The sequence below is a fragment of the Ovis aries genome, chromosome 1, assembly GCF_016772045.2.
Source record: "Ovis aries strain OAR_USU_Benz2616 breed Rambouillet chromosome 1, ARS-UI_Ramb_v3.0, whole genome shotgun sequence".
Lineage (NCBI taxonomy): Eukaryota > Metazoa > Chordata > Mammalia > Artiodactyla > Bovidae > Ovis > Ovis aries.
Window position 1 is genome coordinate 210,103,018 of NC_056054.1, and position 27,516 is coordinate 210,130,533.

The following is a 27,516-nucleotide window of genomic DNA, read 5'->3' on the forward strand; positions in this document are numbered from 1 at the left end:
TAATAAAACAAAATTTTTTGCACATGTTAATTTCCCATTTATATGTGTGTGTTTACATGTGTTTCCTTCTGTCATATTCATTTTTCTAATGGGATATTTACATTATTATTTTCAAATATACTTTTTCATATATTAAGTATAATAGCTTTGGCACATTTGTTGCCAATATTACTTACCAGTTAATCATATGCTTTTAATTTTTATGTAGTCAAATCCTTAATGTTCTACTTACTATGTATGCAGAGCGCATAATGTTTAGTATATAGTGCATAAATAAAATAGTATATTTATCAATCTGTTCATTTGTGTCTGCACGATAAACATTAAACCAAGCTGTTTGAGGAGTCCAGTAACCCTTTATCCAGCAATCTCTCCTGGCTGTTTCAGAGAGCAGTGAATTGTACAGAAGAACTCTTCTAAGCTCAGTCTTTCATAACAAGTTTTGAATGGAGCTTTGAGCTGACCTAGAGCCCTTTGGGAACTTTGTTTCTCTCCAGACATCATACTATGTCCTGATTGCGGGTGTGCATGCTAAGTCACTTCAGTCATGATGTCCAACTCTTTGTGACGCCATGGACTGTAGCCCACCAGGATCCTCCATCCATGGGATTCTCCAGGCAAGAATAGTGGAGTTAGGTTGCCATGCCCTTCTCCATGTCCTGATTAGAAGAGCTAAATCTTATCAAAAGCACCTCAAGAATCTTCTAGGAGACACCAAATGCTGATTGCCAAATAGCACTTTGATGAATTAAATATAAGTGAATGTGAAACATATGGATTATATTTCCTCTAAATAAACAAGATTATGAAGTGGAAAGGTGCCCAATCAATTAGATTTGGGACAGACTGGAAGGAAAAATGAGTTTAATTCAAGCCTAAAATATAGTTCGTTTACCAACTATATATTTGATCTAAAAATAAGTTGAATCTGTGCTGGCCGCAAGTATCAATAATCACTGAGAGAAGATAGGAATTTCAAGTATATATCTCTTCAACCTACATTCCAGGTCCCTTTGTGATAATATCTCTAGGAAGAGGAAGTAACATGCAAAGTATATTAGTTTTCCTTTCATTTCATTTCTGACATTTTGAAATATTAAGATTCAGTCCAGCCAGATGAAACCTCCTCATCACACTCCATGCTGAGCCAACCCAAAGGAGTGTAGAGCAGACCAGCTCTGGTAGCACAGAACTACCTTCGAGGAATTGAGCTGATCCTAGCCAAAACTACCATCTGTCTGCAGTTGAAATCTGTCAATTGTGGCTATTTATGAAATCTCTAGTTGAGCCTATAAATGGCTCAGTCTTACCTTGCCTATTCAATGTTACTCTCTTATCCAAACCTTATAGTCTCACGCTCACTCTTCTAAAACAAGGAGGCAAGTATGAAATAGTCACTAGAAACATTCAAGAAATGTAGAGTGTTGTGGTGAAAAGTGAAAAGAGGCTGGGCTTTGGAATGAAGCAATCTTAGAGTCAACTCCTGATGATTCTATTGCTATTCATATATATTGAATATGTTATTAACATCTCTGTGAACTTTTCTGTGAAATGCAAGCAGTGATGTCTCTCCTAGCTCACTCACTGGTGATGGGAAAGAGTCGCTGAGAAAATAAACATAAGTGTTTGGCCATCTGCAGCAGTTATTGACGTACAACACCTCCGCAAGTCTTCCCAGTGATTTCCCACATCACATGACAAACACTGCAAATGGGATATGGGAGAGGAGTGTGGACTGAGTTGCATTTGAGACCAAAGATGCTGTGGAAATGTTTAACCTTCCTTTTCTTTTTTAGGAGTGATCTACATTCTTTTCTCATAATACCATCTAAATTTGCATAAAACTAGTATACTCAAAGGGTTTGTTGCCTGATTTTTTGGTTTACCACTGTTATCTGGAATTAGTCAGAAATAAATACAAAACCACAAATAGAGAAAACACCAGTCTAACCAAAAGGGTCTTAGTCATTTCCAAAAATGTTAATAAATATTTCCTAAGCATATGACAATGCAAGGGACTACTACAGATTCCTGAAACCATCTAGTTTTGTTCTTCAACAGGCTATGTTTTTGCCAAACCCCACCTCCTAAGGTTAAATATTCTGAGTTGATTCTGCCATCATTTTTACCTCAAGTATGTTTACAAGGTCAGTGATAACACAAAGTGAGCAAATTCTGATTTCTCTCAAAACCAAAGAAGAAAGGGGGAGGCAAAATCTTAAGGTAGGAATCTTATCTCAAGATTTTCCATGGAGTTCTTTGTATTTAAAGAAATATCACTGAAATGTGAAGCCCTCCATAAAATTTTGGAGCATTTGAAAATATTATTGTGTCATAAATCCATGGCTAATTTATCTCAAAATTTTAACACATTTTAAACATTTTTATACCTCCATACTTAGGGGAGAGACAGTTCTAAGAATCAGCTGTATTTTATGAGCTTTACCAAGCCTCAGGGCTTCCCTGGTAAAGGAAGATGGTAAAAAAATCTGTCCACAATGCAGGAGACCCAGGTTCAACCCCTGGGTCAGGAAGATCCCCTAGAGAGGGGAATGGCAACCCACTCTAGTATTCCTGCCTGGAGAGTTTCATGGACAGAGAAACCTGGAGGGCTATATATTCTGTGGGGTTGCAAAGAGTCAGACATGACTGAAGTGACTTAGTACACATGCACACATCAAGCCTCAGCAAACGAAACCCAAACCATCGTCAGTTTTCAAATTAACCATTGACTTTTATACATGAAACCGTAGGCACCATACTTTGTGAGGCAGTGTCAAATTCAAGTATCACGTGTCTTTTTCCCACTAGTTTATTTCTATGTGTATAATTACAGAGAGTATACTGTACATAGTAGGTTAAGAGCACAAGCTTTGCAGTTAGATCACAGGAACGATCTCCTGGATGTGCCAAGACTTATCTGTGTGACTTCAGTCTCCACATTTGTAAATTGGGTTGAATAGCACGATCTTTGGCTTCGGAAGTAAAATAATAATAATTAAGCTCTACCCAAAAATATGCAAAGTGTGTTCCACACAACAGTGGTAAAAGCCTACAATGTACAGAACACACAGAAATTGTATGCTTCTTCTTGAATGTTTACATACACACACACACACACACACACTATTCTCAATAGCTCTGGGTTTGGGCATTCTTCCTTCTGCTTCGAATACTCAAGATATTTCATTGCCTTTTAGCACCACATCTAGAGGACCACAGAGTGAAGAAGACACAGGTACCTCAAATAAATGCTCCTTATAAAGTATACGTTTCTTTTGTGGTCAGAGATTTCCATATGTATGATGCTACACAAGTCACATCTGCTCTTTTTCTCTTAGTTAGGTGAGTTTGATGGAATGATGGCTGATGGCCTTCTCTGAGTCTGTTTTTAAGGATTTATTTTAATGATTGCAGCATTATATAATAAAGTTCATTATGCTGAAGCGAGTACCCAAAATGAAATCTTGAAATTATTGCATAATTTCATTATTCTTACAGCCTTTGAACATTGAAACAAATAATATCTCTTGATTTTAGTAACAAGCCTCACTATGTTTCTCATAAAATGAAGTTTGGGATGAACACTGCCCGGAGAACGCTGGTTCCATTTTACTAATAAGCTTGGTCTCGGCTGTGGGCTTTTTGGAAATGATTATATAATACAAATGTAATCCACATGTGAGAGTGCATGAAATGGTTGAATTGCAAAACTTCACTGAAATGAGGGAGAAAATGTTTTAGCTCAAGATTAACGGTCAGCATGAGTCGGGGGAAATCCTGGGATAAAAACCTATTGAATAAGTGAGATACTGTGGGACAAGAAAGAACCCAAGGAAAGGGTTTCTAAGTAGCAGAGGACATTCTTCTGGGATCTCCTAGATCTGAATTCTTTTTTCTTGGTATCCTTTAAGCTAGGAAGGTTTCTAAAATCTTTCTTCCAACTTTATTTGCAGCAAGCGTTTTCAAAGAGGCTTTTCTGCTGGAAAGAGTATCAGTAGAGATCATCCTTGGGGGAAGAGAGCTACAGCTGCATCATTATTCGGATTTGCAAAATGACAAATTAAGCAGAAGAGTTAAGCAATAGAGGGATGGCTGATGGCGCTCCACAGTCGAGGGAAGAAGCTCTGCCTTTTCAAGACTGAAGTGTGACAAATGCAGATCAGAACTATGAGAACTCTGCTCAGCCAAAACTTCTCTTCTGGATTTAGAATGTGTGCAGGAGAGGGGGCATGAAAAGCAGATCTGACCACAGAACCAACAGGAGGCAAGAGAGAGAACACAGATGGGTCAGCTACTCTTGCTGACTTTCTTCAGAAGCCGAGCAGTATGTGGGAAATGCTAGGGTTTGCAGGGCTGATTGCTTTTCTTCCAGGCTCCTCTGTTCACCATCCATGTGATCTTGGTAAGGTTAAACTCTCACAGCCTATTTTCTCATCTGAAAAGTGAAAGTCGTTAGTTGCTCAATCGCGTCCAGTTCTTTGTAATCCCATAGACTGTAGCCCACCAGGCTCCTCTGTCTGTGGAATTCTCCAGACAAGAATACTGGAGTAGGTAACCACTCACTTCTCTAGGGGATCTTCCTGACCCAGGGATCGAACCCAGGTCTCCTGCATTATAGCTGGATTCTTTACCATCTATGCCACCAGGGAAACCCAAGTAGACAAAATAACATCTGACTTTTACCCTCACAGTATGTTTTGATGAGGACACTGATGAGGGCCAAGAGGTGTAAACTGATCATCAAACATGTAAATTCTTTCCTCCAGGGATATAAACCCTATCACTTAAGCCAGTGTTCTGTGGATGTGGTGAGCAGGTGTCCATCCTCCATCCTATAAAAAAAATCTCCATTTTTTAGAAATAAAGTTATTAAATCACCTCTCAGAACTCAGGGTTCCTTAGGAAAAAAAATAGTAAGAGTTTCCACAAATGCAAACTATGTGATTCCTCCTCCTCTCCCTCGAAGATTCAATTAACATGAGGGAAAAGGTGGCGTTTTTTTAACAAGTTCTTCACGCTGAATTGCTTAGAGATGTACATTAGGCCTCCTTTTAGTAATAGGAAAAAATTATCTCGTCATGACTCGACTCTTTCCCACCTCCAGCAGAGGATTGTAATCAATCAGCCGGACAGCAAGATTGATTTTCTAATTAAGCCAGCATTTGTATCTTCTCACAGAGCCACAGAAGGCTTCCCTACTGTATCTTCCCAACACGTTCCTATTTGTATTCATTTACCCTCACACTTAAAGCACTTTCAACATTGAGGGGAAAAGGTTAGGTAACCACTCACTCCCAGTAGGATCACTGGCTGCTTCAGGGAAGAAATAAACACCAAGTCACGGAGGAAAAGAGAGACAATGTTGAAAGGAGTCCATTTGGGTTTTGTTTGGCTCAGACATGGATGAAATTTGCCACCGTGGCCCCGTCCCCCACCCCTGCCATGGACGCAGCTGGACCAGCCAAACGCAGATGGCTGGAGGAGGCAGGCTTTTAGAATTTCTAAAAGCTCCATTTCCAGCACTGCTTGCCAAAAAGGTATAGCAGGCTTTTGTGTGGATCTCTGTGATGAGATGTGCTCCTGATTTAATTTACTTAGGGGGAGAATATGAAACCTTGAACAGCTCAGCCAGATTCAATATCCTCAGGGACTCTGCTGGAGGAGAAAACTTACTTTAGCAATTCTGGATCCAGTGTATCTGTGCCTTGTTGTTCATGACCTTTCTTCGGTGAGAGACACCAGGGAATAAAGCTGAAATCATTGAGAAAAGCTTGCATCTTTTTTAGTTCATTCCTGGTACATCCATTACCTAATATTTTATTTAAAAGCTCAGTCACTAATTCAAAATGCTGATTTCAATTTGAGGAGCATTCTGATCTGAACTGGGATGAAAGTTCATTGTCAAGAAAGAAAAAGAAAGAGGAAATGAAGGAAGGGAGCAAAGGAGGGAGGGAGAAAGAGAGAAAAGAAAAGAGGAAGATGAGGAGGCTGGCTGATGCAAAGTGACTAGAGGGTGGCAGTGTGTGATGGGCTTAAGAAACAATTTGTCTCAAAGACCTTAAAAACATAGCCTTTCAAGTAGCATAATTTATATTCACTAAGTGGCCACTGGTCTTTGGTGGCACCACTCTGGTCACTCAGTGTCCCCCTGGGTTGCACAAACACAACAAGCTTCAAACGGAGCTCATCGTCTTGCCCTGAAACCAACTCCTCCTTCTGACCTCCCTATTTCTGTATATGGCACCTCTAGCCACCAGGTTCAAAACCTGAGAATCACTGTTGACTCAACTCTCCCTTGTCCCCCATATCCAACTGGCTGTCTTACCCAAGGAAGGCAACATTGTGTGTATGTATCCAGTATAAGTTGCTATCATCCCTTATTTGCATTACTCAACAGCCTCTGACTCTTCCCACACCCTAATCCAGGCTCTCCTGTATGCTGTCCTCTATTTCACTGCCAGAGTAATATTCTAATTCTTTCCAAAGAGTATCTCAGAGACTGTCATCCATGTTTGGAGACTTTCAGTAGCTTCTCACTCAATCCTACTTTGGCAGAAACTCCTCAGCTGAGCAGATCTTTCTGGATTTTCCTATATGACATTCATGGTGCAGTGATTTGCTCAGGAGGATGGTACCATCCCCAAGGCCTCTGGAAATTGTGTCAGAGTTGTATTTGTTTACCTCAGTGACTGGAGGTCACAATGTCATTTAATGAGTGGAACATTAAGCATACCAAGCACCTGTCACAGAAGTGATGAGTGACTTCTATAAAATAGTGGTATCTTCCTGTTGAAAAATACTACTGCAAGTCTAGCCAAACTTAACTTCACTCTTTGTCCAAACATGTATCTCTTTGGCTATGTCCCTATTCATCTTCAAATCAGTCCTACATGTCACCTGTTCCAAGCAACCTGTCCTGTTCACCACTACCCAGAACCCAATACACACACACACACGCACACAGAACTTCACCTTTCACTTTCCTGAATCTCACTTCGGGAATGTATCACAGTCTGCCTTGTACAAATAAATCACCCTTACATTACACTGTAATTCCTTGTGACAAAGTACTTGTATTATTTATTTTTATATCTCTGACACAAATCACACAGTGCATTATATATAGTAAGTGCTCGATATTCAGTCATTAAATTGATCTGAGATGAGGATCTGTACAGGCAACGGAAGCCAGAAGCCCAGGGAATCAGACAGGGCCCGAAGGCCCAAGTGGACAGGAAAGGCAAGAGCAAGCCATATTCTGAGAAAGGGGAAGATGAACCAGGAGAGCAGTCTGAGAATGGGAGGAAATGGTCCAGAGGCAAGAGGAGGCAGGAAGAGCTCAAGGCCCCAGCGGTCAGGCAGAAAGAAGGGCAAACAACCAGTGAGCAACCAAAGAGGCACCAGGAAACAAAACAATTCAGAATCAAAAATGACCTCATTGAGTGGTTAAGAACCTGGGTGGGCAGCGGTCTTTGTAGGTTGTACCTAGGGACTCCCAGCAGATGAAGGGGAGTAGCTATATGGCAGCAGAACTCAGACACAACTGAACTCAGGTTTTACCCTGTGCTCTGAGCGCTTATGTGGCTCTTCTGATGGTGGGCATCAATCCTAACTCCGTTAGTATTAACACAAGGTCTGTTGGACACAAAAGGCCATGGCTGGTGGATGGCTTGTGTATTTGACAGAGGCAGCAGACGCTTTTAGAAGGCAAAGCCAGGACTAGGGACATTAACTGCGTAACAGTCGCAAGGTGGAGAGGGAGAAAAGCACTGCCTCAGAAGCACACTTAACTAGGCTAAGTTGGACACATGATTGACAGTTGGGAGGGAAAAAGTGATTTAGGGAAGAAGGATAGCACAAGAAGGTGAACTATGAAGAAGGAATGGGAGGGAGAGATGCTGAAAAGAAGACTCTATAGCAAAAGAAACTGCTGCATGCTAGGACTGAAACCACAGCAATAAGTGAGTAAGAGGGAAATGAGAGGATGTGCTAGAAAGAGGATTTCATAGGCAAAGGCACGGAAATCTTCAAATACAGTCTTGGAATGAATAGTCAAAGTGGTCAAAGAGGCAAATTGTGCAGAGGAGACAGAGATTTGTTGACTGGAAAGACCATACTCAAGTTGTATAACCCATAAACTGGAAGAAAGAGTTGGAATGAGAGTCAGAAGAGATAGAAAGCAAACAGGAAGTCCATCCAGTCTGGAAAAGTGAAAACCATTAACTATGGCAAGAGTAACCAAGAAAATTTATCAGAGGCTATCCACTGGAGGAGTATTTTGTATAAAGCACCTTATGAGAGGAGGTGAGGTTTGACATATGTCTCAAAGGATAGGAAGGATTTCAGTAGGTAAAGAGGAAAGAACTGATAGTTGCTGGGTGATGCAGACACCATGAAGAGCAGCCTAGAAGCTGAAAAGTCCATTCCAGGTGCATGGGGAAGCTAAGTCTATTGGACAGAAAACAATGGAGAAAAGAGGAAAGAAACAGGAGAAGTTGATTGGTGCACTGAGAAATTTAACCATCATCTATCCTGCAATAAACTATTAAACGTCATAGAAAAGTAGGCATAGATGTCATGGGGATATTGAGAAAATGTATTCACTAATATATGACAAGGTCATTCAGTTCTGTGGAGAAAGATAACATCAAGTTTATGCTTTTTAAAAAAATCATCATTTTTCCCCTTCCTTCTCATGCAACCCATATTCCTAGGATGATTTTTGCTTTAAAATCTTTGGAAATGGGGAGACTTCCTTGGTGGTCCAGTGGCTGGGACTTCGCCTTCTGATGCAGTGACTACAGGTTCAATCCCTGGTCCAGGATCTAGGGCAGCGGGATCTGTGACATGCCTAACAGTCAAATAAACAAAACAAACACAACATAGAACAGAAGAAATATAATAATAGATTCAACGGGGACTTTAAAAAATGGTCCACATCAAAAAAAAAAAAAAACCAAACAAACCCTTTAAAGAAAATCTCGGTAAGGGGAAGGATTCTGTGAGCTTTTTGGGCCTGGGCTGCTGTCATCCTCAGTGCTTCCCTTTGTCTTTGAGAGTCCCAGTTGCATGCACAAAGGGGATGGTGACTGTTAATTCCAGGAAAAGTTAATTAGAATCTAGATCTCCTAAAACTTTTCCCTACCTTCAGCAATTCCTCAAGTTCCTAAAAGTGCTGCTTAGAGGAAAACCCTTGCACAGACGCAGAACTTTGTGGCTGTGAAAGTAATGCCAAGATGATTACACAGAGAAGGATGTGACTTATAAGTACAGGAACACTTGGCATTTTTGCTCACAATGGTTTGCCATTAGGAGGTGACTCTAGATGTCTGGGACAGAAGGTCCTCAAGAGCTGTCTCAAAATTGATGATTTATCTGCCTCAGTGAAAGAGACCCAAAACTAGGAAGAGAAAAAGGCTGAGTAAATCTCCCTTCTGCACACAAGGACCAGTTTCAGTAGCCAAGATGCAGTTAATTTAACCTATCGCTCTTTTTAACCCAAGGTTCTCTTTAAAGAAGTCTCTTCTAGAAGCAAATTAACATTTGGTGCACAAAGGGAAGTGAGATGAATGATCTGCAAGAACAGTTGTGAGGGTTTTTTTTATTTTTGCTTTCGTTTTTTTAGTCTCCTTTCTAAATATGTGTAGGAAAATATGGTCACATGCACAATCCCCTGAAGGACTCTTTCTTTTGCACTTGGATAATAAATGCTACCACTTAAAAAAAATATATTCATCCCTAGGCATCCATTCTGTCACATTCTGGAGCCAAAATTCATACCAGGGACAGGTAGAAGGGAAAAGAATTGCTATGGCATAAGCACATACAACAGGGGAGGGGAAATCTGGTTAATGTGGACCTTTCATGAAATAAAGCGGCAGTAACTTCTGGAATTAGACCTTGGGACTAACCTTCACTTCAAACTTACAGTTGGAGGTCTCTGTAGCACAGCTTCCTCACCTCTAAAATGAGAGTATGCCATACTTGCTGCTTCTGGTCATTGTGAAAGCAAAAGGAGATCATGTACAGGAAGTTCAGCCCAGTGCTTTGCACACAGTAGGCAGTCCATGAAAAAGAACTACGCTGGCAGGGACTTTAACGCTCTTTCCTAAACAAGGTTAACATCCAGGTGTGATGGGGTAGAAATAATAATGGTTGCCACAAAACCAGCTGCCGTGCAGCCAGACTTATTCGCCTCTCTCTCCCCACAGTGAATTTTTATTCTGGCACCCCCCAAAAAATGAATAGCTGTACACCGAGATGAGTGCAAATCCAACATCTATTATTGGTATCTTTGTTTTCAACACCATCAAAAAAAAAAGAAAAAAAAGCTGACCAACCAGCCAATTGGAAACCATTCAACACTAAATAAACATTTGGAATGGGGCCATGTCTTTTGCAAAATTACAATCTGCTTAAAATAGATGGCCTCAGAGGTCAGTTTCAAATATACTCCATTGGATGTCCATGTTTGTTTACTTCTATCCAAAGGCAATTTGGGGGCAAGCAACTCAGACAGCTGCTTCACGCATTAGACACAAGTGCAGACACTGCTGTTCCTTGAACAGGATGTGCTGCACCACTGCTTCTATTTTAAAAAGGCCTCCTTTTACCATTGTCAGAGAAGGCAAAGGCCACCAAACAAGAGGGCCAGCCTTCCAAGTGGGATTTGGAAGGGAAGTGGAAATGGGGATAAGAGGAGAGCTCTGCTTACATTTTTGATCTGATCTTTTGGGTCTCCATCTGCTTCTGCTCCTGGGAAAACATTTCTTGGTTTTCTGAAAGAAGATAGAGAGATCGATATAGATAGAGAGACCTAAAGCTCTTTGAAAAGCTAAATTCGATCAAAAATTGAATAGTTTTCACAAAGCACTATTTAGGTCAAATAAATCAGGAAAATGTGGACTAAATATTTTCGTTTAATAAAGGCACATGTTGAAAATGAGGAGATATGTTTATGAAAAAACTTTCTTGGATTTCCAAAAAATAAAACAATTAGTTTTAGGTGTTAAGTATCCCTCCCTTTTCATCTCAAATAAAATAATAATAATAATAATAGTATCAGATATGCTTCTTTTAGGAGAAAAAGCATTTTTAAATTGCCAACAGAATTTCTAGACATTGAAGACACAAGTAAATTACTGAGACACTTTTTTTTTTTTGGAAATTATTAGCATTAATTTTACTGTGTAACCTAGTTCTCAAATTTTCCATTGATCCATTTTAAATTGAAAAAGAAAGGATGTCCCTAGCAAGTAAGAGTTTCTATTTTCTTATTAATATACTTTCAAAATGTTTTATTTGAAGAAAAACACCAATTCTGACAAAGCCTGCCTTGACTGCCTGAAGCCTTACTTCAGATTGCACTGACTTTCTGCTTTACTGAATTTTTATAGACTATACTGTTTGTCCCGGAGAAGGCAATGGCACCCCACTCCAGTATGCTTGCCTGGAAAATTCCATGGGCGGAGGAGCCTGGAAGGCTGTAGTCCATGGGGTCGTGAATAGTCGGACATGACTGAGCGACTTCACTTTCACTTTTCACTTTCATGCATTGGAGAAGGAAATGGCAACCCACTCCAGTGTTCTTGCCTGGAGAATCCCAGGGACAGGGAGCCTGGTGGGCTGCCGTCTCTGGGGTCTCACAGAGTCGGACACGATTGAAGCAACTTAACAGCAGCAGCAGCAGCATACTGTTTGTCCACTCCATTCCAGAGCTAATTATCCACAGCTTGTGTTTTTGCTCAATTATTTCACACGTATTTGTTTCCCTAACTAGATGGTAAGCATTTTCAGAACAGTGACCATGCCTTTATTCATTCTATACCCACTGGGCACCTGTTCTGTGCTGAGTACATAGAAAGCCTTTACTAAACACTTACTGAATGAAAAAAATTTTTCATGATTGCCACAGTTTGAAATGGGGTGTTTTCTTATATGAGATGCTACTTCAATTAGTGTTATTCAGCATGCAGTTATATTAAAACCACCTGGCTGTACATTAGAATTACCTGAGACATTTTTAAAATATTTTTATGCCCATGCTATAATGCTAGATGAAAAGAGAGAGGAAAAAGAATTATGCCTTTGTCATTAAGGAGGGTCAGCTCGAGGGTCGAAGGTGGAGATTGAAATAATAGTAAATAAATGGGATTAATAAATACTTCAGAGAGATAGGCTATAACTTAATTGATCATTTTGTAGCTTCTTCAGTTACCACTAATTTCTGAACATATTCTGATCTTAATTAGACCTGCATACTCCATGTCATGCTTGTGCTCCGTCATGTCTGACTCTTCAGGACCCCACGGGCTGTAGCCCACCAGACTCCTCTGTCCATGGGATTTCCCAGGCAAGAATACTGGGCTGGCTTGCCATTTCTTTCTCCAGGTGATCTTCCTAACCCAGGGATCAAACCCAGGTCTCCTATGTCCCTGCATTGACAGGCAGATTCTTTACCACTAGCACCACCTGGGAAGCACACTCCACAAGTCTTCTCTAATAACTTAATTCCCAGTCATTCTCTAAGACAGCGTTATTACAGATGGATAAATTCATCTGTTGTGTGCTTGATGCTTATTTTGGCTTACAGAAGAGAGCTCTATTTGCAAGTTCTAGAGGGAAATAATTCATGGACATAGCTTCATGTATCATGAAAACTCTTGGTGGCCCCGTGGACTATAGACTGCCAGTCTCCTCTGTCCATAGAATTTTCCAGGCAAGAATACTGGAGCGGGCTGCCATTTCCTTCTCCAGGGGGTATTATTACTATATATTCTGGCAAAGATAAAATAACAGGGACCAGCTTTACCCTTCCACTTAAAATTCTGTAAAGACCAGCTTCCAAGATATTAGATATCAAGCAAAGAAGAATAGCAATCCCTGAGACTTGGGAGGCAAAAAAGGTGAGAACTATTTTGAGTGCCCCAATTCACCCTCTGGAAAAAGATTACAGACCATGGTGCAGAAAGGGCAGACTACCTGAATTGAGGAAATAGAGAAGGGAATTCAGAAAAGCCAGATTGCCAACGGTTCACAGAGCAGATTACGAGGGAGAGAGAGCACTGCACAGAAAGAAAAATTCCAAAGTTTGCAGAGAAAGGATCCCCCTTAAATATTCCGCCAAGTACTGGTGAACAAATAAAAGTGAGGACACTACTCAAAGAGGTTCCAGGAAATAGCACCCGAAATTCACTCGAGGCCAGGAATAGGGTCTGTTCCGCACAGGGGGAGAAAACCTCATTAATCAAGCTTGGTTGATTAGGGTAGGCAACCATGGCTCCCAAGACAAATGTAGCCTGCCACCTATTTTTGTAAATAAAGTTTTATTGGAATACAGCTGCACTCATTTCTTTATGCATTTTCTGTTTTCTTTCAATGACAGAGTTGAGTAGTTAATGACAAAGTTGAGTAGTTAAAGCTGAAACTAGATGGCTCACAAAGCCTAAAATATTTACCACCTGGTCCTTTACAGAAACATTTGCCAAATAACTTCTGGGTTAAAGGACTCAGAAAAGCCTTGCCTCAGTTCTAGGAAGAACTAACTCTAGACCAAATTAAGCTCTCATTTCACCTTTTAAAAGTAACATCCATGAAGATCAAATTGTTTCCAAGTAACTTAACTGTTTCAAAAGAAAGCTCAATAATATGCATGGAAATACAAAAGCCTACAACACTCAGAACAAGGTTAAATTCACAATGTCTGGCATCCAGTCAAACGCTACCTGGCACACCAAGAAGGAAAATACAATCCATAACTAGAGGAAAAATCAATCAATTAAAACTGACCCAGAAATGACACATGATAAAATTAATAGACAGGGACATTAAACCAGTTATTATGACTATATTCCAAATGTGGGGGATTGAGGAAAGATAGAATATGTTGGATGAAAGATACTTAAAAGAAGGGCCTAGGGACTTTCCTGGTGGTCCAATGGTTAAGATCCCACACTCCCAATGCAGAGGGCATGGGTTCAACTGGCTCAGGAACTAAGATCCTACATGCTGCAAGACATGGTACACCAAAAAAAAAAAAAAAAGAGAGAGAGAGAAAAGCCTGAATCACTGTGTTGACCATTTAAACAAATTAATAACAATGATCTGAAGGTTTAACATATTTAAAAGTAAAATGTGTGATAACATGAGCAAGAAGAGTAAGAGAGGTATAAAGAGAATTTTATGGTTGTAAGATTTTTACATTGCTTATAAACTAGTTTATGTGGTCTGAAGGTAGACTGGGATAACATAAACATGTATTATAACTTTTAAAGAAACTACTTTTAAAAAGGACACAAATCACCATGCTGTATTAATCCCATCAGATAATTTTTTTAAGTTACTTATTTTTCAATTGAAGGGATAATTGCTTTACAGAACTGTGTTGGTTTCTGCCAAAATCAACATGAATCAGCCATAGACATACATATGTCCCCTCCCTCTTCCTTTCATTTTCACTTACAACATTTCTATTTGTCTTTGTTGTTGTTATAATTTCTCTGCTAAGACTCCCTGTTCATATTCATGTTTCTTATTCACCTTTTCCATTAACACCTTAATATGTTTACATGATTATTTTCTAAAGACTATTTTTTGTTCTGGAGCAGTTTTAGGTTTACAGCATAACCGAGAGGAATGTACAGAGATTTCCAATATATCACTCTACCCAAAACCATGGAGAGCTTCGCTCATTACCAGCACCCTCACCAGCGTGGTACATTTGATATCACTGGTGAACCTACACTGACCCACCATAATCACCTGAAGTCCAGAGTTTACATTACAGTTCACTCTTGGTGTTGTATTATATTCTATTGATTTAGACTAATGTATAATACCATGGATCTATCATTAGGTATCATACAGAGTGTTTTTACTGCCCTAAAAATCCTCTGTGCTCTGCCTACTTATCCCTCTGACTGCAAAACCCTGGCAATACCAGATCTTTTCACAGTCTCCATAATTTTGAATCATACCATATATAACGTCTTCAAATTGGCTTCTTTCACTCAGCATATGTATCTAAGATCTCTTCGTGTTTTTTTATGGCTTAATAAACTCATTTCTTTTTAGCACCAAATAATATTCCATTGTCTTTATGTACAACAGATTATCTATTCACCTACTGAAGGATATCCTGGTTGCTTCCAAGTTCTGGCAATTATGAATAAACCTGCTATAAATATGTGCAGGTTTTTGTGTGGACAGAAGTGTTCATTTCCTTTGGGTAAATTCCAAGGAGAGCAATTGCCTGATTTTTCCTTATCCCAGTCTGTATCAGATTCACCCCACCTCTCATTCCTCCACTAGTTTCAAGGCATCTCTAGTTATCTCTGCTCTTCTAGGAAACACTTGTGTTTCCTGGAATGTGATTCATTTAGGTTTCTTAGAATCCTCGAGTCCCTAATGGGGGACAAATCTATGACTTTGCAGATGATCCAACTTATTCTCATCACCAGGATGAGCACAACAGTCTCTTGGGACTTTCACCATCCTAACTGGAAACAGACTCTCTAAGGAGCTTAGAGTTTTAAATGAACACAATTTAGCCATTTGTTATAAGAATAATATAGGTGGTGGGAACAATACACAAAGGGCATTTTTATTATTTTAAATTAGTAAAATATAAAGGAACTTAAACTACAGACTCATGAGACTTGAAACCAACTACTATAAAGAATTATTTGATAAATTATTTTTATAACTTGCAAAATAATAAATTAAAAACTAATAAATTATTTGCATAAACCCAACATTTTATCTGTACAGGTGAATTTGCCATAGACTCAAATAAAATTAGAGTTGGTAGGGCTTTACAGACCATGTAATCACACAGACAGGAGAACTCTAGGTATCTATGAAAGTCTGTTTGGAATTGCCATAGGATATGGGTAAAAGTCCAGTCTGCTCTGGGTCCCTTTGCCCAAACATAAGTTCTGTTTTTATCAGTTTTCTATATTAAGTTCTGAGTTAGATAACAGTGAAACAGAGGCTCTGATCTTTTCAAAACTATGAAAATTACAACCAATCTTCTACACACATACTTCCAAAAACACATATATACACATAGATACACATACATTTTCTCGTTAAGGAAACTGAGGTCCAGAGATGCACAGTGACTCCCCTAAGAAGACACAGCTAGCTAAGAGCAGAAGTGGTAGCAGAACCCCCTGAATCTAGCCCATTTCCTACTCCACACATTCCCTTCCTTGCTAATTAATCTGTCTGTGCTAGACTATTGTAAGTCACTGCCGCCGCAGGCGATAACAGTGTGGAAGTGTGGATGAGCAGGCTTAGGCGGGCTGACGAATAATTCCAAGGGCTTTAGAGACTCTTGTGTGACATCAGTTGGACCCAGGTGAAATGGTAATCACCAGTGTATAAATGATTTGGACACTGTAATTTCCCCCTGTGATTTAGTTTGCTTTCTTCCATTGATTTATTTAGAGTGTGCTCTGCTACATCTCCCAACCTTGCTGCACATTGAGCACCAATAAACGTCAAGCAGATTAGACAGGCCCATTACTCAGTGGGTACATTTCTAAAAATGGTACAAAGGTGAAATCCCAGCAGTTTGAGATGATTGGAGTATTTACAGGATGTTACAAAAACATCTGCCTCAAAGATTCAGAGGTTCAAGAGTTGATGTAATGTTTTATTAGGAGCCTCCACCACCACTAGTCACTGTACAGAAAATATTAAGCCATTATAGAGTGAATGAGTTTTGAGTACCTATTATATAGAATGGACTGTACAGAGATTGGCCCTCTAATAGCCACTTAGAGTGAATACATTTTGCTTTTATCAAAAGAGAAGAGAATGGAACCTATTTTTATGGTTTTGTTCAAAGATAAATGTGGGTAAAAAGAGGTATTTTTTCCTTCTGCACTGACCACTTAGGTTAGGGTACATAGCATCCTCGCTCTGGTATAATGTCATAACCCTTAAGAAGCAGACGAAAGGTGGCAACAGTTCACTGGAACTAATCTTGAATTTTTATTTGTCTTCATCATCACTGTAGTGACCATTAAAAGATCACCAATTACAGAGCCAAAGAGTACATATATCTCATTTACCTTTGTAAGAATCCTAAGATCTAGGTACAATTATTCCCATTTTATTTGTATATGAGAAAACTGAGGCTTAGAGAGGTTAAGAATCTTCCTTGTGGTCACACATCTAGTAAGTGGTAAAGCTGGATTCTACCAATCAAATGAATTCCAAACTCTTTGCTATTGCCATGACGGTCATCAGTTGTGGAAAATAATCAATTTAAGGTTGAAATAGCAACAACCACAAGAATAGGGTGTTCTGGTTATTTTATAATCACAAGAAGTTCACAGTCTCCTTTAAGGAACTGTCCAGTAGAATGTCTGTTGGTGTCTCTTTGTTTTTGTTTAGTCACCAAGTTGTGTCTGACTCTGCGACCCTATGGACTGTAGCCCACCAGGCTCCTCTATCCATGGTGGGGGCATGTCCCCACCAAGCAAGCCCCTGTTGGGGGGCACACATGATTGCTAAAGGATTGGTTCTGCAATCACACCTCTGCAATCTCCCTTTCACCAAGATTTAATTTTATCTCCAGTATTTTCTTTCTGATGTTGTTCCCCTTCCATAGCTAATGGGATATGTGGTGGTAGGTTTGCAGACGATGAAGTGGCAGGCCTAAAGAGGAAGAAGGACAGAATACAAGCTGGACTTGGCAGGAGCCGACCAGCATTTCCGGTCTAGGTCTATGATAGTTAAAATCAACATTTCGTTTTAGATACATTCACAGATGCACACCTGAGCATGTGTGCGCATGCACCAAAAAAGAGATGGGGGAGGAGGGAGATATGGCTTTCTTCTTTTTGATTTGCATTTCTGAGGAAATAGCAGTTGGATGCATCATTTATTAATCACAAATTTTGGTGCTGTGTCTTCAGAATAGCAAAACATCATTTGATTTTCAATGAATATTCTGCTAATTGGTAGGTTTTGCCTCTCAACTAAACTGTAAAAGGGAAGGGTGCATACTAAACCGATTGCCCTACTTAGGCAGTTCCTGGCAGGAATGCTGAGATGGATTAACATGCATAACAGAAGGCTTATGTGACCCTGGGAGACAGTAGAACCTGAAATAACCTTAATATCCTGTCAACTTTCATTACCAGACCCCAATGAACAAGTAAAGCCTATTTAACAATCTGTCTGGGAAGGAAAAAATCCATATCTTGTTTGTTTTTCTTTTTTTTTTTAACCAGGATTTTTCATCCTGTTCTTTTTTATCCTGGGGATATTTTCTTCCACCTCACTTCTCAGAACAACATCACCATGCTAGACCAAGTTATATGGAGGCCTGATTTCATCAAACTTCTCAGCGTGGATGCCACTCCACAGCCCTTCCTGCTCTGGCCCTCGCTTTATAAACATGCCCTCAATTATCTGAACAAAGAGTCTGTATTGAACAACTGGCAGTCTGGAACCTAGCCACGTGTTTGTGCAGAAATAACTCCATCCTGACAGGTGGCCAGGTTCTGTGCTAGGAAGTCTGCTTGAGCTCAAGAAAGAAGGGAAGAATTAGCCAAACTGAAGAGTCAAAAAGCAAGAATATCTTGAATAGGCACCTGGGCTTTCTCAGAAACACACGAATCCAGATGTTCTGTCAAGTTGTCAACTGCATTTGCTAAAGGCATCCTGAGGTACCACGGCATGCCAAGTGCCGATATTCCTCAAGGGAGGTGTTTATGGGGAACTTCTAAAAATACCAGGGCACTAAAACAAATTCAAAATAACTGCATTCCTGTAGCTTTTTTTTTTTTTTTCCTGTAGCTTTTTAACAGCACTCTCAAGAAACAGATAATTCTCTCAGGCTCAGTAAATGCTTTCTAAATTTCCAATTTAGATGTCGTATCTTGAGGTTCCAAACTCCCTCCATTCACAAGACATGGCTTAGATATGGATTCAATTCTGTCTAATTAGAGGAATTGAAGGTATGCTTTTAAAAAGTCACTAGGCATATACAGAGACTTGGAATTCTACAAAGTAGTGGCTGTATGACCTTGAGCAAGTCACTTCTCTGATCTGAAACATTAAAGGGAGGGAGAAGGTACTAAAATTTGCTGAATTATTGGGCGCTTTGCCCCCACTGTCTTCTGTAAAGTTTACACTAGACAGTTTCCAATACTACTTCTAGCTTTGATCTTCTATTTACTAAGTGCATAATGTGATTTAGCAAATGTTTATGAGATTCTATGAGCCAAGTATAGTACTATGTACTGCACGAGTCATCAACATCAATGTGAGGATGACATATTAAAGGATTTTTATAGACTTTTTTTCCCATGGCAAATCAGGCCTCTAGGTTTCTTTTTCCATAAAATTCAGGAGAATAGGTTCTCATGGTATTAAGGGGCCAGTGCATTACCCACTCGATCACATAATTGTGTCAGGTACCTGTCATTTTATTCTTTGAGGAATTTATCAATTCCTCTCGGTGAAACGCACTGTGACTTCATTTATCTGAGCTCCAATAGTTACGTTTATAAATTGTTATCCATAAATTAGATGTTTAATTGGAAGGAACAACAAATTGAATCAAGAAAAACTGAGTTTGAGCTCTGGCTGTGGCACTCACCAGCTGGACAACAATACTGGTTAATTTACTGTCTGCTTGCCTCTCACTCTCCTGACAAAATCTGGGCTTGGTGATTTAGCTTATTCCTAAATTTCTCAGACAGCTTTAAGAGAGGTCAGGCTGGGGCAGAAAGGGAAGGGGAAGAATTAGTCTTAAACCTGACCTATGCAATTCATGGGGTCGCAAAGTGTCGGACATGACTGAGCGACTGAACTGAACTGATGCCATACAGGAAGGCGCAGGTCACCATACAGGTGGCACAATGGTAAAGAATCTTCCTGCCAATGCAGGAGATGCAGAAGGTGTGGGTTCGATCCCTGGGTTGCCTTGGAGTAGGAAATGGCAACCCACTCCAGTATCCTTGCCTAGAAAACTCCATGGACAGAGGAGGCTATAAAGTCCATGGGGTTGCAAAGAGTCAGGCAGGACTAAACACACACATACAGACACATGTAATATGGTAGTCACTAGACACATGTGGTTATTGAGCACCTGAAGTGGGGCTAGCCCAAATTGCAATGCAAAAAGAAAAAAAAAAAGGATGCATAGTAATTTTATAATATTGATTACATATGAAGAGATAAATATTTTGCATATGTTGGGTAAAATACAAAAGATTATTAAAATTAATCTCTTTTATGTTTTATTTACATGTGGTTAGTAGGAAATAAAATCACATATGTGGTTCACACCTGTGACTTACATTCTGTTTCTATTGGACAGCTGTGGCCTAAACCCCCTCTTACCATCAGCTTATGAAGAGTTCAGACGGCAATCTTGTTCTGGTCTGCTTTAAAAAGAAAAAAAAAAAGGGAAGATAGGAAAATGAGGAAGCAAGTTTTATCCACACAGAAGACTGCTCTGTCCCCTTACCAGGAAGCCACGGAAGAGTTCTGCCTGTCCTCTCGGTCAGGGCCTTTGTTATGCAGATTTCAGTAACTTGAGTCATAACTGCTTCACAATGCTGTGTTGGCTTCTGCCATACAGCAAGGTGCATCAGTCATAAACGCACATATATCCCCTCCCTCCTGGGCCTCCCTCCCACTCTCCATCCCACCCTTCTAGGTCACCACAGAGCACCACGCTGAGCTCCCACTAGCTATCTATTTGACACGTGGTAGTATATACATGTTAATGTGCTTAATCGCTCAGTCATGTCCAACTCTTTGCGACCCTGTGGACTGTAGCCCACCAGGCTACCCTGTCCATGGGATTCTCCAGGCAAGAACACTGGAGTGGGTAGCCATTCCCTTCTCTGTGGGATCTTCCCAACTCAGGGATCAAACCCAGGTCTCCTGCATTGCGGGCAGATGCTTTACCATCTGAGCCACCAGGGAAGTTCATATATGTCAATGACAATGCCACTGTCTCAATTCATCCCACCTTCTGTTTATCCCACTAAGTCCGCAAGTCCATTTTCTACATCTGGGTCTCTATTCCTGCCCTGAAAATATGTTCATGAGTGCCATTTTTCTAGATTCCACACATGTGCATTAATATATGGTATTTGTTTTTCTCTTTCTGACTTACTTCACTCTGTATAACAGGCTCTAGGTTCATCCACTACAACAGACTCAGATTCATTTCTTTCTATGGCTGAGTAATATTCCACTGTATATATGTATCACATGTCCTTTATCCCACTGACTTTATTTTAGAGAAGGCAGATGGTTACTGACAGGAGAAAAGGTGAGCCACTGAAAGGGAAAGGGTCTGGGATAAAGGGTTTTAGTGATGCTTGGAGTGGAGAAGAGACTCCTTGCCTTCACTTCTCCATCCTTCATCCTTTCACTTCCTATTTCATGCCTTCCTTTTCATCTTGCAATTCTATTCTTGCGAGGCACCTTCACATATGTATCTCATATCACAGTGAGTCTGTAAGACAGGCATGATTATCCTCATTTAACAACTGGAAAAGCTGAAACTCAGAAAAGTTCTATGACTTACACAAGGGTTGAACCCCTAGCATTATGAAGGAGCCAGGATCTGGATTCACATCTCTTGATTTCAGTGACTATTTTTTTCCCGTAAAACCATATCATATGCATGCATTTCAACTGTTCTTTCCTAAATGACGTATGATTTGTTTTAAATTGAGCTAATTCTTTAGTTGTTCTATGAAGACAGTTTAGAGGTTATTCTACTTCACATTTTTAACTGCTTCCCTAAATATGACAGGGTTAATTTTCAAAAGTCTTTTTCACACTACTAACTAAATACTGTCCAAATATTAATCAGATTTGAATACTTAGGCTAATGAAATAAGTAGGCCTACAGCTCACTTAAATAGCTCAGCCAAACTTGTAAAGAAACAGCATTAGCTGATACCTGTCTGCTTTCAATGAATAACAGATCTTGGCAAAAAACGCATTAAAATATTTTAGTCCAAAGAGTTAATATTAACTTAGTCGATCATGAGAAATCTATTATGTAAATGGGTGAACCTAAATCCTTAAAATCATAATCATAAAATTTCTATAATTTAATTTCAACAGAAGTAGCAGAATATATATTTTTTTTTCATCTTTATGAACCACTGAAAAGAAGACAAATGAAATACATGCATTGTGTTTATTTGAAATAAAGTTCCACGGTGTTCCAGCTGTAATATCCCAAATGCCAGCATTAATCCATTTCTAAATCCATGAGGCTTTCAGTACAAACCCCAAGGAAGGTGTAAGTAATGCATACAGAATCTGTGCCAGTTCAACACCCACAGCAGAAGCCAGAGCATCCTGAGACTGGCCTGGGAATTAGACTTCAAACAAATCCCGAGGTCAGGGATTTAAACACATATAGGAGTTTGTTTATTTGTTTGTTTCTATAAGTCTATGTAATAGAGAACATAACCCTCAAAGTCATTTTATTCCTTGTTGCATCACAACCTACATTTTTCATCTGTGTTGTAAAATCCTACAAGGAGAGAGGAACTAGATATGATTTGCCTTCAGAAAACAAGATGGTACAAGAAAAATCTAAATATAATCAAGCATCATTAGATGCAGGAGGTGAAAACTGTCCTCATTGCCTAATAACTTTTTATTTAAAAAATAATTCTGAGTTGTTTTACAAATTTGATTGGGATAGAGGATAGCAATTAGAAATTACATTAAATAGAAAATAAGTCAAAAAGAGCATCTATAAAACAATATAAATCATACTATAATTTGATTTACAAAATTTCAGTGCTCAAGAAACTTTATTAAATACTTGTATAACCTAAAAGAAGGTATTTCTATGTGCAAATATGTTATAGGGAGCCTGGGAAATAGATAGACAGACAGACAGACGGATGGAAGAAAGGAAGAAAAGAAAGACAGATACAAATGGATGTACTTTTTTTTCCATTTTAAGTCAGGAAAAGCATAAGTATATATTTGAAACAAAAGTCAAAATTCAACCTACTATAAAATAATTTCAGAGGCACTTCACATTATATCAGAGAGAGACTCTTTAAAATTTTCATGTGAATTATATTATTGTGTATAAAATACATTAAATGACCAAAAAATTAAAAAAAAAAACTTCTGGTGAGTTTTTTATTAAAAACAACTAACTACTTCCTCATTCATGTGTGTTGTAAATTTTCCATTCAAACAAATACTTACTAGGCACCAACTCTGCCCCAGACACCAAGTCTACACTACAGTAGTTCCCCCTTATCCACAGGGCATACATTCCCAAACCCTCGTTGGAGACCTGGAATCACAGAGAGTAATGAACTCTATATACACTGTTTTTTCTATATATACATACCTACCATAAAGTTTAATTTATAAATTAGCACAGTAGCAAGTTAACAATTAATAATAAAACTGAAAGATTATAATGATATACTGGAACAAAAGTTATATAAATGCTATCTCTCAAAATATCTTATTATTCAAATTTAATGTCTTTTTCGTCTTAACTAAGCACTTACATACTATGACCATAACTTTTGCATTTTGAATTTCAACAGCAAAACTGGCACAAATTTCTTTCTCTTTCTTCAAAATTTCACAGATAGAAGGTTCATTCATACTGTAGATCTTAGCACCTCATCATATGACTGTTTTTCTTTCCTTAGGAGGTCCAGAACTGTCACCATTTTACTGAAAGGAAGCTCTACAGCTTCTCTTCGTCATATCTGAATTGCCAGCATGACTACTCTTGCATTTTGGGGCCATTCTTAAACAAAATAAGGGTGACTTGACCATGAGCACCCTGACACCACAACAGTCAATCTAATAACTGGGGGCTACTAAGTGACTAAAGGGTAAGATACATTGGATAAAGGAATAATTCATGTCCTGTTCACGTCCCAGGCAGGAGGGCTGCAGAGCTGCTCAAAATAGCATATAATTTAAAACATGCATTGTTTATTTCTGAAATTTTCCACTTAACATTTTCAAACCTCAGTTGACCATGGGTAACTGAAACCACAGAAAGTGGAATCATAGATAAAACTATTGTACTAAACAAGGCAGCTGGGTCTCATATCAAGGAACTAAGAGTATATATGCACAGGCAAACAAACAAATTAATAAACAATTTCATTTAATAAGTACAAAGTGTGCTGACTGCTACCAAGGAAATAAACATGGCATGCGATATGGGAGCCATGTGTTAGGAGATGATTCTGTAAATGGAAAGATAACGGTAACTGGATTAAGTATTTACAGTGGAAACAGAAACAGGTCAGTGGACTTAAGGACAGAAGCAACAGAGCTTGCCTGATGGCATGGATGTGGGGCTTGATGAGAAGGCTTGCATCAAAGATCTTGCATATGTGAGATACACAATCCATATCTTTATATAAACTCTTCTTGATTTAATGTAAGGATTATGTTCTAAAAGAATGGCCTAGTCCATTCCATGTGAAAATGCACTCTGGTTTAACAAAAATTTATATAAGCTTCTCAGATTTAGATCCTCAATACCATTTATTGTTAAATTTCTATGGAAAAAAGTTTATTGCACCAAACATGGAAATCTACAATTCTTTCTTCCTTTCATAATACATTTAAAGTGAGCCTTTCTTTCTTTTTTTACCCCTCTTCAACATTTTTAACAGCTTCCCTCTGTGCTGTTGTTGCTGGTTACAAAGCTGATTTAAATCCTCCCTGGTTAAAACTTAGAAAATTATTAAATAAATTCATTTAACTGGATCACTGCTCCAAGTGGGAGATTCACAGAGGCAAAAAGATGTAAATGATGGATGATGACTTTGATGACTCCATTTTGATGACTCCAGACAACAACACAAACAGAGACCAGCTATAGTTGACCCTTGAACAACCTCAAGTGTTCGTTGAGACAGCCCCCCTCACAGTCAAAACTCTGCATATCACTTATAGTCAGCCCTTGTTATTGTGGTTCCTCCGAACCTGCACATCTATATCTGAGAATTCAAACAACTAAGGGCCATGGGAGGGCTTCCCTGGTAGCTCAGATGGTAAAGAATCCACCTGCAATGCAGAAGACTCGGGTTTGATCCCTGGTTCAGGAAGATCCCTAAAGAAGCAAATGGCTACCCACTCCAGTAATCTCCATGGAGAATCCCATGGACAGAGAGAGGAGCCTTGCTGGCTATAGTCTACAGGGTCACAAAGAGTCAGACACGACTGAGTCACTTAGCACACAGCACCAGGGCTGTGAAGTAGTGTAGTATCTACTTGTGAAAAAAATCCAGGTATAAAGGGACTCACACAGTTCAAACCCATGTTGTTTAAGGGTCAACCGTACTGTGAAAGGAGTGGGTGTGGCAGCTCTGCTTGCAGCTCTCCCCAGAGGCCTGGTTCAGACTTGGCATTGTGTTGACCTGTGTACAAACTGGAGGATGTTTCCAAGTCTGTCCCAGTAGCTCTCTCATATGTTGAATTTTTATTGAACGTTTATACTTCACGCACAAAATAAGATTGTTCTTTGGCTTGCAGAATCACTGTAAATTTCAGCTGTATAAATTTAGGTTAACTTCCTAAAATTCTGAATCTTCCATGTGGGAAAAGACAGAGGCCTAGGCAAAAGAGATTCATACTTGGTTTCCATTCGAAATTATTTCTACGCATTCCTTTTAACTTCTAAATGTATAAAAATTTCAGTGTTTTGGGGAGTATTTATAATAACTAAAACTAAGGTAGGGGTGCCTGTCAAGACCCACCCTCCTGAATTTTGTTTCATACAGGGAAGCCTCACTCTCCCTCTGTCCCTTGTGTATTGGTCAGTGTTCTCCAGAGAAAGAGAATCAATAAGCTATGAATATTTGTATATAAATTGATTTATTTTAAAGAATAGGTACATATGATTATAGAAGCTAGAAAGTCCAAATCTGCCATGTGAGCCAGCAGGCTGGAGACCCCGAGAGCTGATGTTTCAGACAAAGTGTGAAGGCAGTCTGTTGGAGAATTCCCTCTTGCTCAGGAAAGTCCTTTTGTTCTATTAAGACCTTCAACTGATTAGACAAAGTCCACCATATTATAGAGAACAAGTTGCTTTACTAATTAAAATGTTTATCTCATCCAAAAGCACTTTGGCAGAAACACCCAAAATAGTATCTGACTAAACTGATCTAGGCAAATTGACATATAAAATTAATCATCATATCTTGCCCCTCTAAAATCCCTCCTTTCTTCAAAAGCAAAATCGTACAATGAGAAGAGCTAGGCCTCAAACTTTAAGGACTAACTATTAGGTCCAACTGATAATGTAGTTCAGCAGCAGAAATGTGGGTGGGCTTTGATATCAAATATACTTGGGTTCAAATCTTCTATCTACTAGTATAGTTCAGGAACCTCAAGCAAGTTATCTGACTTCTGGAAACCTCAGTTTGGTTCTTTATGGAATGGGGATTATAATCCCTCTCTCATAGGTTCATTATGAGGAATCAACTAAATAATATCCCTGAAAGTTCCTGGCATGTGATAGGCTGCCAGTGAATCTTATCATAGCAGGAGTTCCAGCTACATTATTTGCCACTAATATTCAGCCATGTCTGGCTGCCTGGAAAGGTGGTCTGCCAGGAGTCTGTTTGCTTCCAGAACTGAAGAGTCTCCTGGGAAGGAACTCATACAGAATGAGACTGTCAGACAAGCTTGGCCTGTGAAGAAAAGGTCGCAGTTATCTGGGGAAAAGCTGGCTTTGACTCTTCTGGTGCTACACCCTTTCCCAAGCACAGCTCCTTTCAAATATACTCACATCAGAGTCCTGGAAACTGAACAAAAACAAAGAGAGCTATTTTTCTAAAAACATCTGGTTTATTCTCTTGTATTTTTTCACTCTTCTTTCCACATACTCATCATCACTGGAGAGAATTCTGGCTGATCCAACTGTCCTGGGATTCTTTCTTCCCTTGAATTTTGATGGATTTGGCTGACTAAGCCCAACTCAGTCTCAGAACCTGGGTTCTCTGGGTTGCTTGAATGAAGTAAGTGCCTGCCTTCTTCCCTAGTCCCTTCCAAATCTGCATTCTTTGGATAGATAAGCATTTATATGGACCTCTGGAGGGACTTAGCTTGTCCAACCAAATGGGAAAGTCCCGTCAGTTCCTGATTAGTAACTTAACAGGGCAAGCCGCCTGATTCATTAACAGGCATTCTTCCCTGGTGGCCTCCCTTACCCCTCTGCGTTACCTTTTTCAAACAACAAAGAAGACATTCAATAGATTCAGAACAGCATCAGAATTCACCTTGGGAACTGACCCAGATACAAACTGAAATGACACTGTATAGATGCTCAGCCTTTCCGGGTTGAAAGTAGCCAAACCTGGTTCACCGCGAATTAGACTATCCTTTCTACACTTAGGCTACCTCGGTTTCACTGGTCCACATTCTCCACCCTGTCCTAGCTAGTGACTTGCAGCAGATCAAAACATTCCTTCTTCCCATCTCCACCAAAACTAGCTCATCTAGATTAGT

General features: G+C 39.4%; 1 long non-coding RNA gene across 2 annotated transcripts in view; it reads right to left on the bottom strand.

Annotated features, from left to right (window-relative positions):
- The window catches only part of LOC121816904 (uncharacterized), a 289,186-nt gene that overhangs the window by 16,868 nt on the left and 244,802 nt on the right, over positions 1-27,516 (bottom strand). For both annotated transcript variants that reach the window (XR_009595011.1, XR_006056612.2), the window contains 2 exons: positions 10,718-10,781; positions 5,677-5,754 (listed from right to left, as the gene is read on the bottom strand). This is a non-coding gene — a long non-coding RNA (uncharacterized LOC121816904). The remainder of the gene's footprint in view (positions 1-5,676; positions 5,755-10,717; positions 10,782-27,516) is intronic.